Source organism: Chenopodium quinoa, unplaced genomic scaffold (assembly GCF_001683475.1).
Source record: "Chenopodium quinoa cultivar QQ74 unplaced genomic scaffold, ASM168347v1, whole genome shotgun sequence".
NCBI classification, from domain to species: domain Eukaryota; kingdom Viridiplantae; phylum Streptophyta; class Magnoliopsida; order Caryophyllales; family Amaranthaceae; genus Chenopodium; species Chenopodium quinoa.
Window position 1 is genome coordinate 7438656 of NW_018743920.1, and position 13058 is coordinate 7451713.

Here is a 13058-nt window from a genome sequence, read left to right on the forward strand (position 1 = left end):
CCAGTCTCGGAATTGTAGCTCTCCCGCAGGACATCAGAAAACCCCGAAACATTTGGCGCCGTCTGTGGGGAGAGTACTTCAGAGATGGCATCCAAGTCTGTACCGACCCCAGAAGAGAGGCGTCCCCTAGACGACCCTCAAGTTCAGTCGGACCATGATACCGAAAGTGAATTTGAAGTTGAAACTCATACAGCTCCAGACGGGACCCTAAGGGCCCGCCGTACCCGTCATACTGAAATAAGGGAACGGGAGTATCTTCAAACAGGAAGCGAGCCAGCAGGCGCACCGCTTGCTCGGCAACAGCCGACTGATGGGTCTGCTCCCATCACAAGGAACGAACTCATGACCTTCATGAGGGGATTCAAGGGAGAGATCCAAGAGTTGATCAACAAAAAACCGCCTGCTTCAGTCAAAGAGCAGGCGGCCAAAAAACCTTCCACTTCACTGAAGAGGAAGCCAGTTCAAGGGCGAGAGGCGACTCCCCATCCTAAATCTAAGAAGCGGGAGCCGTCTGCTCTTGATTTCACAAAACTCCGTTATCCTACGGGAAATAGGAAACCGGTTCGTCATATTCAGGCGGACGGGTCAAAGCAAACGTTCACAGATGCTCGGCACCTGCTAGAGCAGAAGAAGAGTGACCGATTATCAGAGTCGGCTTCTACTTCAAATTTTCAGGACAGTTTGCGAAATGCCTCGATGAGGCCAACTCAGTCGTACCATGAGAGTCAGTCAGGCGGCACCTCCCGTCAGTCTGGCTTTCATAGTGCGCAGGCGGTACCAAATTTGCCATTTGTGCCGCAACAACAATATTTTATGCAGCCACCTCCATTTGGTGGACCTGCAGCAAAAAACGTCCAACCTATGGACTGGCAGCTACGGCTGCTTAGACTTGGTGAACAGCCGTCGGCCTTCTCCAAGGAAATTACTGAAGCCGCTCAGCCGGCCAAAGTAAAAAATGTTTTAGTAGGCGCCTATGATGGCACTACTAACCCGGAAGACCATCTGATGGCATTCACCAACCTGATGTACCTTCAAGGGTTGGATGATCCCACTTGGTGCAAGTGTTTCCCAGCAACTCTCAAGGGAATTGCACAGCAATGGTTCGGCAACCTGCCGACTGGTTGTGTAAACAGTTTCAGGACGCTTGCTTACTTATTTGCCTCCAACTTTGCAATGAACATCCCTGCGAAGAAAACGACCCTTGATTTGGGAACAATTCAGCAGGGTGAAAAGGAGGGGCTTCGTTCCTACATCAGGCGGTTCAACCTGATGAGAATACAGATTCAAGGGTTACCGGATGAGGTAGCTTATACTGACTTTTTTAGAGGTCTCAAAGACGGGTCTACCTTCAAATTTGATTTAGTTCGAAAAAGGGTGGCGACTCTTCAAGAGGCCTTGATTGAAGCAGAAGCCTATATACAGGCGACTGATCTGTGTACAATGAAACAGTCGGACGGGAAGAGGTTCGACAATAGAGAAGGACGACAGAAACAGTCGTCCAACAAAGATGAAAAAAGAAAAGGGGTCTGGGCGGCTGATTCCTCTAAACAGCCGGCCAAGAAGAAAAAGGAATTCAAACCATACTCCCCAAAGTATGTGTTTAACAAGGATAACCAGTTTATCCTAAAAGAAATAAAGGGACGGCTCTCAATTGAGAAACCGCTCCCCATGAAGGGTTCTGCGAGCAACCGGAACCAAGACAAAATCTGTGCTTATCATGATGACATTGGTCATCACACCAACGACTGCATTAGTCTCATGCGGTACCTAGACCGCTTGGCTGATCAAGGTGATCTTGACACTTATGTCAAGAAATCTACGGGGAATACTTCCTCAAAAAAGCAGTCGGCCAAAAAGAATCAACAGGCCGACAGTTCCGATACAGATGATGCAGTCGTCTACACCATTGCAGGCGGCTTCTCAGGAGGCGGCCCCACTATTAGGGGCAACAAAGATAATATAAGGCGGTTAGATGTAAATTCCGTTCACCAAGAACGACCGTCCAAATATACATTTCCTGAGATTGTCATCACTGAAGAGGTTCTAGGAGGAATAAGGGGGCCGCATGACGACCCTCTCGTTATTGAATGTAAAGTGGCCAACCAGAGAGTTGGTCGAATCCTCATAGATACTGGGAGCTCTTCAGATCTCATCAGCAGCAAATGTCTGTCAAAACTGAAATATCAGACGGACTGCATACATCCGGCCTCCCACCCTTTAATAGGGTTTGGAGGAGGAGTCGTCCACCCACTGGGACGAGTTGATCTACCCGTCCGCCTGGGCGAAAAAGGGGAAGGACGACACATGGTAGTCCGATTCCTAGTTGTAGAGGAACTCTCTGCCTACAACATGATTCTGGGTCGCCCAACCCTGAATAGTGCCAAGGCTGTTATAATCCCGTCACTTATGCTGCTTAAGTTTGAAAGGGACAATGGAACAGTCGGCTCCCTAAGGGGAGATCAGAGGATGGCCCGAGAGTGCTATCTCTCGGATGTCAAACCCACTGCTAAGGCCACTGGGTCAAGTGGAGAAAAAACAGACCTTGACAATGTCAAGGAAAGTGCGCCTGTTCAAGAAACAGGCGACAGAAAAAGAAAGGCGTCCCAGACAGAGTCCGCCAGAAAGGCAAGAAAATAGCAATCATTGGCAGAGGACCGGCCGGATGAGTTCCGCCCTCAGCCGGCTGGTGAGCATACGGACCTGATATTAGACGACTCCCGCCCTGACCGAACAGTCAAAGTTGGGACGACTGCTCTGAGAAACCTTGGTGATGACTTTCACAACCTGTTGAAAGAATACAAGGACATCTGATCCAAGTACCGAGATCAGAAAACAACCAGGCAGATGCACTCTCGAAATTAGCATCATCCGCCTCCTCCGATACTCCTCGAACTGTGTTTTGGGAAGTAATGGAGAAGAGAAGCATCGAGGAAAATCCTATTGGAATTCTAGACAGAAGCTCAACCTGGATGGATTCAATCAGGGCATATCTGACAAACGGTACACTGCCGGATGATCCTCAACAGGCGGCATCACTGAAAAAACGAGCCTCCTGTTTTGAAATGATACAGGGGGAACTGCACAAGAGGGGGCACCTTCAACCCTTCTTAAAGTGTGTTACTCCTGAAAAGGGACGAGAGATACTAGATGATCTTCACTCTGGTTTCTGTGCTTCCCATATAGGTGGTAGGATGCTTGCTCAAAGGGCAAGGCGGCAGGGCTACTTTTGGCCTACTTTGGAAGCAGATGCAATGGAGATGGTGAAAAAATGTGACAAGTGCCAAAGGTTTGGCAAATTAATTCACCGTCCGGCTACTGACCTCACTACCATTCACAGCCCACTACCGTTTGCTAAGTGGGGCATGGACATTCTGGGTCCATATACGCCTGCTACAGGCGGCAGAAGGTATATACTTGTTGCCGTTGACTACTTCACTAAATGGGTAGAGGCGGAGGCTGTAAAGGGAATCAAGACGAAAGATGTAATTTCATTCATTTGGAAAAACGTCATCACTCGGTTCGGGGTTCCCATGTCTATGGTTTTTGATAATGGTCCCCAATTTGAGACGCCTGTTCTCAAAAGCTGGTTGGGAGACCAAGGAATTGGACATTACTTTGCATCTGACGGCCGTCCACAAGCAAACGGCCAGGTAGAAGCCTTTAATAAAATCATCTCAGACGGTCTCAAGAAAAAAATTGAACGAGCAGGCGGCCTATGGGCAGATGAACTACCACATGTTCTTTGGGCCATTAGGACGACTGAAAAAGGGGCGACTGGAGAAACTCCATTCCTCCTAACTTATGGTGCAGAAGCTGTTCTTCCAATAGAACACTACGAGCCGACTCTTCGAGTAATGCTATATGACGAAGAGGCAAACTGGGAAGCTATGCGCCTGGCATTAGACTCACTTCCTGAAAAGAGGGGCATGCCGTCTGTACCTTTACAGTCGGCTACTCTCCATTGAGTTTCACTCTTTATCTTTACAGGGGCATGCCGTCTGTTCCATTACAGTCGGCTACTCTCCCTCGAGTATTTTACTCACAATACTTAGCTAAAAAGTTTAGGGCCTGGCCGATCCTGTAACTAACAGGCGGCTACCCTTCTTTTACTTAGCACATACGTTCACCAAAAACATACCAAGGCCACTGGCCGAATGATCAGACCAGGCGCCTAGTCAACTGATCTAACTTTTAAAAACTAATCCGACCTGTCCCAACATTATAGCAGGCGTCCGGCGGCATCCATTCGGATGAAATTCGTCGCAGAGAGCAGCTCCCTTTTGGGTGGAACATTGTTCTATAAACTAATTACACGGCACCTATACGACTGTCCCAAAGGGCAACCACGTAGCCGTTTTTGAGACAAGGATAACTCTATCACTAACCAAACCAGTGGTAGCAGTTGACATCTGAGTCAGATGACCGCCTGTATTACTTGGGATAAATGCAGGGGGTACCTATTGAGTTAATAGCCAACAAACATTGGCGAATCAAGGGGTCTAGCCGGCCTACGCCGCCTGGTACCTCTACTTCTCAAACAAAAGTGACGGCGACTGAGTAACTCCAAAGTTAACTCATAGTCACTCCTTCCAATTTGGTATGGAACCTAAAAAGTTTGAGTCGTCCGCCTGTTTTATACAAACAAGGGCACTCGAACCCCTATTCCTACTGGATAACCTATTGAGTAAATAGCCAACAAACATTGGTAAATCAAGGGGTCTAGCCGGCCTACGCCGCCTGATACCTTTACTACTCAATCAAGATTGTGACGAAGACTAAGTAACTCCTATGTTAACTTAATAGTCACTCAAACTTAGTACTGAGCCTAAAAGGTACGAGTCGTCCACTTGTTTTTAATAAACAAAGGCTCTCAACCAATACTCTTGCTAGGTTAACAAATAACAAATTAGAGGCCAACATTGGCAATAAAGGGAAACAACCGGTACCCGCCGCTTGTTTTCCTACTTAAATTCCTTGGCTACTTGGTAATTCTATTTACTTGGTCAAATTAAATAAAGAGTTCGAATACCGATTGATTAAATGGCCGACTGATCATCTATCCTGGAAACAGACAACCAGTCGTCCAGGGGCATAGGCGGCATACTTACTATTTGTACCTGTCTTAACGTTCGGCCATACACAACAGTCTGTCTAGTGAGCAAATTTCAAATACTTAGACAAATTTGAACAAAAACAAAAAATTTGATTAAAATGAGCCGGCCATAAAAGACCAGCAGAATATTCAAAACCCCGGCCCCCTGGCCGGGTAATTACAAAGCAAACGGCACGCAGGCCGTGAAAAGAAAAAATATACTTAAAGCTTAAGAAGGGGGCAGTTCAGTATCAGCAGCAGCCGCCTGGTCAGCACTCTTCTTGCTGGACTCGGCCTTCGCTGCATCATCTTTTGATGCCTTTCCCCCAAGTGGCACAAGCGCCACAACAGGCTCTTCCTCCTCCAACGCAACGTCCATCGCCTCTTCTTCAGCAGCCGCCAGGATCTGTTGATTATATATTTCCGAACACTGGCGGTACGTTCTTTCCCATGAGGCAAAGTCGGCACTGGGGAACAGTCGTTCCCAGGTCATGCGTTGGATTTGGGCGGAGTCTTCCACCATCTCCCGGACGAGCTCTTGTTTTTCTTGCTCGGCCTTGCCCGAGAGCTCTTGGGTAAGACTCTTCTCCTGGTTCACCAGGCGTTCTTTTACGTTAGCCAAAGATTTCTCCATGGCTTCGTAAGAGTGCATTTTCTGGCGAAGGGGTTTCAGCTCGGCTTTAAATTTGGTGACGGTCCCCTCCAGCTCGTCAACCTTCTTTTGGGCCGCCTCTAGCTGAGCCCGAACAGCGGCGGTCGCCTGCGCCTGATAATAAAGAAGATCAATGGTCAGTACTTCATTTTGGGCAATTTGAAACATTGCTTTATCACAGCTGGAGGCGGCCATAGCCTTTGCGGCCTTTACCTCTTTGTTTTTCCGATCAATCGGCTTGCGAAGGCTGTTGACTCGGAGCAGGGCCTAAGTACAAAGAAAAACAGGCGTCAGTTTCCAATCATAAGGGTTAACAGGCGTCCTGGAACTTCAAAAGGGTATACCTCAGCTAGGATCCCCGAAATTCCATCGAGGTCAAGGGTGCCGGCACCCTTGACCGCCTCCCTGTCAGAGGGAGGAACTACTTTAACCATTGACTTGGCTACCTCAACCAAGTCAAGTCCCTGGGGGCCGGCTGCATTAAGCAGAAGGAAAAACAAGTTAGACCTAATCAAGAAGGAAGCAAGAGTGAGTTTTTACAAGCAAGTGTCCATACATCTAGGCGGCCCCGCCTGGGTTTTTGAAGAAGTGGCCGGCTGCTTCTCAGCCGCCACTGTTTTCCTGGAAGACCCAGGAGAGCTTGCAACAGTCGTTCTCCGGGCCTTGGGGTCCGGCTGTTGCGAGGAAGAAGCCCTTGGAGTGCCAGACTGAAAACAAAAAGAGTTAGTATATGCATAATACAACTTAAAGGGGAAGAGTTTTCAAAGCTTACCAAGGGTGCCTCCTTGCTGGGGGAGTCGGCGTACGACTGCTTCATTAGCGAAACCCGCAGCATGGCCGCCGCAGTCTTAGATGCTGTTATTTTACTCATGGCGTCGGCTGAAAGAAGTAAACAGCAAAGTTAGTAAAAATCCCAAGTAAACAAGGCGTGAAAAAACAGAGTATTCGTCAGGCCGGCTACCTCTAGAGCACCGACTGCCGAGGCCACAGGCGGCCAAGAAGTACTCATCATAGAGCCACTTGAAGCTCGGGACGCAGTGTAGGGGTACTTGCTCTCGTACCCCTGAAGTAGAGTTCACCCTAGTCTCTACTTTGAAGAGTCCTTTGTCTAGGATCTCTCTTTTAGCCTTTGGGGGAACAGGCGGCATGCTGCGGCCGCCTGCAAGAAGAGGCGGATCCCTGTTCCACTTGTTAAAACGTTTGTTCAGCTCCGTGTCTGAACTCTCGATAATAAGGAAGGTGTTCCGCCAATCCTTCCATTTGTTTGCCTTACCTCTCGTCATGAGGTAACCCCTGTGGCTTGTTAGTTGATACCAGCCGGTACCTCCCGACTTAGGGGTCCGGCTGAGATAGTTCATGTGGGCGAAAGCCTCAAAACTTGGCTCCACCCCGTTCAGTTCGCACCCGGCCACATAGCCGAGTACGTTTACCCAAGAGTTGGGGGCTAACTGCCATAACCCCAGATCATACCCATCTAAAATCCGCTGAACAGCCGGATGTAATGGGAAGCGCAGACCAGCTTTGATGGCCGCCACATAGCAGCCAAAACAGCCGTCACCATAGCTGGTACCAGCCGGCCAGACGATAGTATCTTCTGGATCCGGCACAAACAGTAAATACTCCGGGCCCATTTTGTGGTTAGCAATAAAGCTCGCCACGTTGTCTCGCATGGTTGCGATCCGGCCCCGGGGCACCCTGCAGTAGTAGGGGGTGTTTTCCTCTCTGTAAGAGGCGGACGGCTCTGCCCAATTATCCCCCTTCTCCACTGCATGGGAACTTCTCGCCTCTTGTAGGCGGTTATGTTTTTCTTCTGAGTCAGAAGAACTATGGTCAGAAGAACTATGGTCAGAAGAGCTGGAATCGGACTCGTCCCCTGACGAGTCCGAAGAGGACGACGCCTCCCCTCTCCTAGAGGGGCCCGCCTCCTCTCCCTTAGAAGGAGCAGAAGGTAAATTAGACATGTCCACGGTTAGATGAGAAGGGAACACCTTGGTCCCTCTCTCAGAACTGTCAGCTTGACAGTCGCCTCGTTCCACATCTGGCGCCTGGTCAGATGTTTCGCTAAGGAGTACCCTTTGGGAGGAGCCGTCTGAGTTTGATATTCTAGCAGTCTTTTTTGTTCTGGCCATCACGTTCTGCATAGACACAGATTCAGTCGGACTTTGTATAAAGGGCAAAGATGGGTCCAGAAAAGGGCAGGCGGCACTCCTAGTCCTAGATTCAGCCGTCCCCGGTGACCGGCTGATCACTAACTTAGGGCGTGTCGTGTGCTTCCATGGTGCCATTTCAAAAAATAAAAAGAAAATTAAGAGTAAGAGAACTGAGTTACCTGAACGGATGACAGTTGATGAAGTCCTGAAAGTTCGGGTCAGTCGGCTTGTCAGAACAGGCGGTAGGCAGAAAAAGTCCGAAAATGTCAGATCAAGTTCAGGGGTCCGAATGTTCTCGCAAAAATTCTCAAATGTGAAAATGACCGAAGTCAGCACTTCCTTTTATAGGCAAAATGAGAAGGCGAAGGGTCGCTTCCGAATTCAAATTTGGGCGGGAGAATCTCCCGGCCGTCTGCAAGGTGACACCTGTAACGGGCCGTCGCCTGTCACCGTGCGACACCTGTCACAGGCGACACGTGACCAGTCGCGTGCCACCTGTGAGGGGCAAATGATTAGGGGATTTTTATCCACCAAGCGCCGTTTGACAAGTGGACCAACCAGGTTCCGCCACGCGTCCTCCACGGACCACTTAAGACACGCCACGTGTCCACCCATGCCAAATGGGACAACCGGCCATCAAGGCCCATTTCAGTCTAGAAGCCCGATCGGCCCTAGGTTTACCTTAAACCTAGAGAGTTGCACGCTTCCCAAGGCTATAAATACTCGATTAATCCTCATTAATCAAGGGACCGAATAATTAACGGAACAGAGGAGAAACATTACGGAACACACTAATAACCGGCTGATCTCGCTAGCAAAGCAGATTACCTACATTAAATACTCTCACCTAGAGAGACCTTATTACTTTAATTTCTGTATTAATTACTCCTTAATCAGGTACTAACTTGACCGTTGGAGGCGGAGCTCTCAGGAGTCTCCGTTATTTTGCAGGTACAGGCGTCCGGTTCCAGTCTCGGAATTGTAGCTCTCCCGCAGGACATCAGAAAACCCCGAAACAGTATCTATCAGCTCTACAGTGAGAGTCTGATTGTGCACGAACTGAAAACAGGAAGACAAAAAATAAATAAATAATAAATAAAAAAAATATATAGAGCTGAATTTCAGAGGAAATGAAGACAAAGAAAATTACCTGCATCATCAGCAGTTGGTTAGACCTGGCTGGGTCAGGAACTGATCTGCTGGATTCGCCCATCCCAGCAGTGGCCTTCAGCGACCAGATCCTTGCCCTATCTACTTCGGACATGCCAGCAAAATCGCCGAAGTAGGCTGCAGCTCCTTCTCGGTTCTGACCCCATACGAGGTCCCAGATGTGGTCTGGGATTGGAATTCGGGGGGCCGAGAAACCCATTTCTCCAGATTGCAGAGTCTGGAAAGAAGGGAAGGATGACGATGGAGCTTGATTAGCTTTGGATGGCTCAGCATCATCCTTCTCAGAGGAGTCAATTACTATGACCTCCTCTTCTTCAGGGGTGAGGACGAAAGCCTCAACCTCTCTTGCGATGTCTGCCGTGAAGCCCTCAGCACTGGACATCACGGCATCCTTGTTTTCGTGCTCAGCAGCACTCTCCCTAATTTCTTCTTGGACCCCTCCCTTAGATTCGGGAGTTCTCTGATCCACCTCCATCTCAGGAGGTGGCGGAGGGGTCTTTTGAGGTGATTGGGGTGGTGGCCGGGGAACCCTCGGCGATCCATTGCCTTCCTCGGGTTCCCTTATTGCAACGCCGATGGTCATCGGCCTCCTCTGAAAGTCATGAGGGCCGATGATGGCCATCCTTCGGCGCCTTTTCAGAAGGGGCTGCTCGTCCATATCTGAGTCTGAGGACTCTCCTTGTATTTGATCTTCGGGACGAGCAGGAGCTTTCCCTTCTCTGTGTCTGTTACTCTCTTCAGACTGTAACAGACAGGGGGGAAGGAAGAATGTGAGTAAAAAAAAAAAAAAAAAAGAAGAAAAGAAAAAAGAAAAAGTTAAGTCTGAAAGCTCACCGAGGTCTTCAGCAAAGCCTCGTCTTCTTCAGCTGCTCTAGCTGCAGCTTCTGCTTCAGCAGCTCTGGAGGACCCTTCTCCTCCTTCGCAAGCTTCGAGAACCCGTGCAACCTCTTCGGCTGTGCGGGCAGCTTCAGCTTCTTCGTCCAGCAGCTGAAACCAGGGGTCTCTCTTCTTCCACCAAGGCTTCTGCCTCTGATACAGAGCAACAGCCTCAATTTGGAAGTGGGAAGAGTCTAGATGAACTTCCCTATTCCTCGGCTCAGTGATAGACGGGGCCCGTTCAGTTACAACTCGTTCTCGGTTGACACCAAGACGAGCGTAGTTAATGCCAACGTTGGTCTCGTCCCGCTCTGAAAAAAGGAAAGGGGAAAGGTTAGCTCAGATAGGTTGGCACAGCATAAAAAAGCGAAGCGAGAGAAGAAAAATAGATAGTTAAAAAGCCTCGGCCCCAGCCGAAGAAGCTTACCATCCTTAAACTTTCGGCTGAGGCCAACAGCTGCTAGCATGTTCTCTTGGAAAACGTAATGCGTATCGGGGAGCCAAGTCTCCGGGATATGCTGCATTCGGCCACTGCCCCCCCGGTTCGGCAGCTTGCCGAAGATATGTTGCTGATCCAGGTTCGGATCCGCCCCGTTATCTGCGGGGGGACCTAGACTTCCCATTTCGGGATCAGGCTCAGCGAGGTACCGGGGAGCGCTGAAGACGCAAGGGTGGCCCGGATCTGTGGGTGCCCTAACCCAAATCCATTGACCTCTCCAGTCCTTGTCTGAAGAGTCGTTTGGCCACATGGTTAGGTATTGGGGCCGGGACTCAATCCGGTACCACCCAGAACCATGGCTTCCGTGCCCACTTTGAATATTTGGCACTAGCCGATGGAGCTTTTTGAAGCAGTGCAGGTTCGGCACGTACTTGAAGAACTTGCAGACCCATAAGTATGTCATCACCCTTCGGATGCTGGTGGGAGTTAACTGACATAGAGAGATGTTGTAATGGATCAGCAAGTCTCGGACGAATACGTCCAAAGGGAACCTCAGCCCGTACTGAAGCTGTCTTATGTACACCCCCACATACCCCGGGGGTGGACGATGGATTCTATCGGATGCCGAGGGCATTCGGCACCAATACCCATCAGCTTCAAAAATTCCGTAATGCAACTCAATTTGCTCGGCAAATCGATATTGATCGGCATTCTCCACCCACCATGGGTAGGGGCGGTTCTTTATCATGGCCGAAGCAACTTCGGCATTCTCCCATTCTGAAAACCCGGGGAGGATATCCCAAAGGACAGCGGGAACTTCATCATCCCGTCCAGAAGCGCTCGGCTCCTCCGTTCTCTGAGGAGGAGCCGAGGAAAGGGGAGTCGCCCTAATCCCTTCAGCAGGATCAGACTCTGGCCTTTGTCCATTCCAGGTCCCAATCCTGTTCCTAGGATCGGGAATCGGCCTTGCTCTTCTTGGAGCACGGGCTCTACCTCTAACTCCTCTTGCCATTGATTATTTCGAAGAAAAAAGTCGAAAGAAAAGGGGAAGGAGTTCGAATTCGAAGAAAAATAAACTGAAATCAAAGGAATTTACCTTAATCTGAAGCGAAAGTTGCCGATTTACGAGTTCGTAGTGGCAAGTCTCAGTTTCTAAGCTTAATGCTCGGGGAATTTGCGAAGTTTTGATGCGGGTTCTTGGTTTCTCTCTCGAGAATTCTGGGTTTGTGTTGGTGAATAAGTGAGGAGAGATGACGCGCCTCTGTTTATATCTCCAGGTACGGGATACGAGGAGTCTGCGTTTTAATTTCTCTTAAGTACTCCACTAAGTAACCGTTAAACACATGATCTTGTGATTAAACTGCCCATTATCCGTCCAACTTCCACAATCATTAATCGTTGTTATCTCATTAATTACGGTTTAAATTCAAATTTTTGGATTAATTAAATCATTTACTTCCCTCCTTTTCTGAATTAAATCAAACCCGACCCGTCATCCTTCCAAATCGGGTCTGGGGGGCAAGTTGTTTGGGTCCAATTTAGTCCAATTGGGCCTAAGCACTAAATGATCCAATTAAAAGCCCAAGGTCAAGGTTCAACTCTCCAATTGTGCTAAAGTCAAAGGTCAACCCACAAAGCAAGCCAATTGGGCTAAGGCCCAACCTCTCCATGTATGATGAGGTATAAAAGCCATCATATTGATACATTCAAGAGGGGGATTCGGATTCATTCATAGATTCATATGTTCATTCATATATTCTGAGATATTCCAAAAAAGCCTCAAGCAACAAACTCTCTTGCATAGTGTCTTCTTCTTACACATTGTACTGACTTTAGCATCGGAGGGACCTTCCTCGGCAACACCCCCGAGGCTAGTTTACGTGTGTTTACTGTGCAGGAAATCTTCGGCCCAACATAACTTGGACCGAATCCAGCCTTCTCCATTTCAGCGGACCTTCGGCAAGGTCCCATTGTTTTCACCCGAAACAGAGGGAATGGTGGCTGGCTGGCTGCCATTAATGGAGGTAGAGGGGGAGGGGTTGTTAAAGGGAAGGGGGAAATACAAAATAAAAAAAATTAATTTTCTGTTTTTTTCTTTTTTTAAAATAAAAAATTTGGTTCAGTCAAAAAAAAAAAAAAAAATAAACATGGCGACACGTATCTAGCAACCTACAATAGAAGGTTGTTGACTTTGGTTGACCGGTTTGGGTATAAAGAATGATAACCCAACTTAAAATTGGGATTATTGAGGAATAATCCAAAGTTGGGATTAATAAAAACAAATTGGTGAGAGTTGGGATTAAAAAACAGTATTAATCCTTAACTATATCAATGTATCACAAAATTCACGAATGTTTCGCTTTTGAACGATTTTTTCCCCATAGATAGACGTAATGGTGTAGGACTAATCAATAACATGTTCATTGTACTCTACACATCCAGATAAACCATACACAGGGTAAATCATCTACACCTGATTTTAAATGAGGCACTGGAGAAAAGCCTTGGGTCAAAGTATCAATGTTGTAAGCTTGGGATAGCTTTGAAAATTTCTTTTAATACTTCACATGATGAAATGCTATTTATTTTTCTTTCATCGAGCCAAATGAATTAGCTATATGGATTTTCCATCACCTCATCTGAATCCCCTTCTTCTTAATTACTTTAAAGATATAAGTA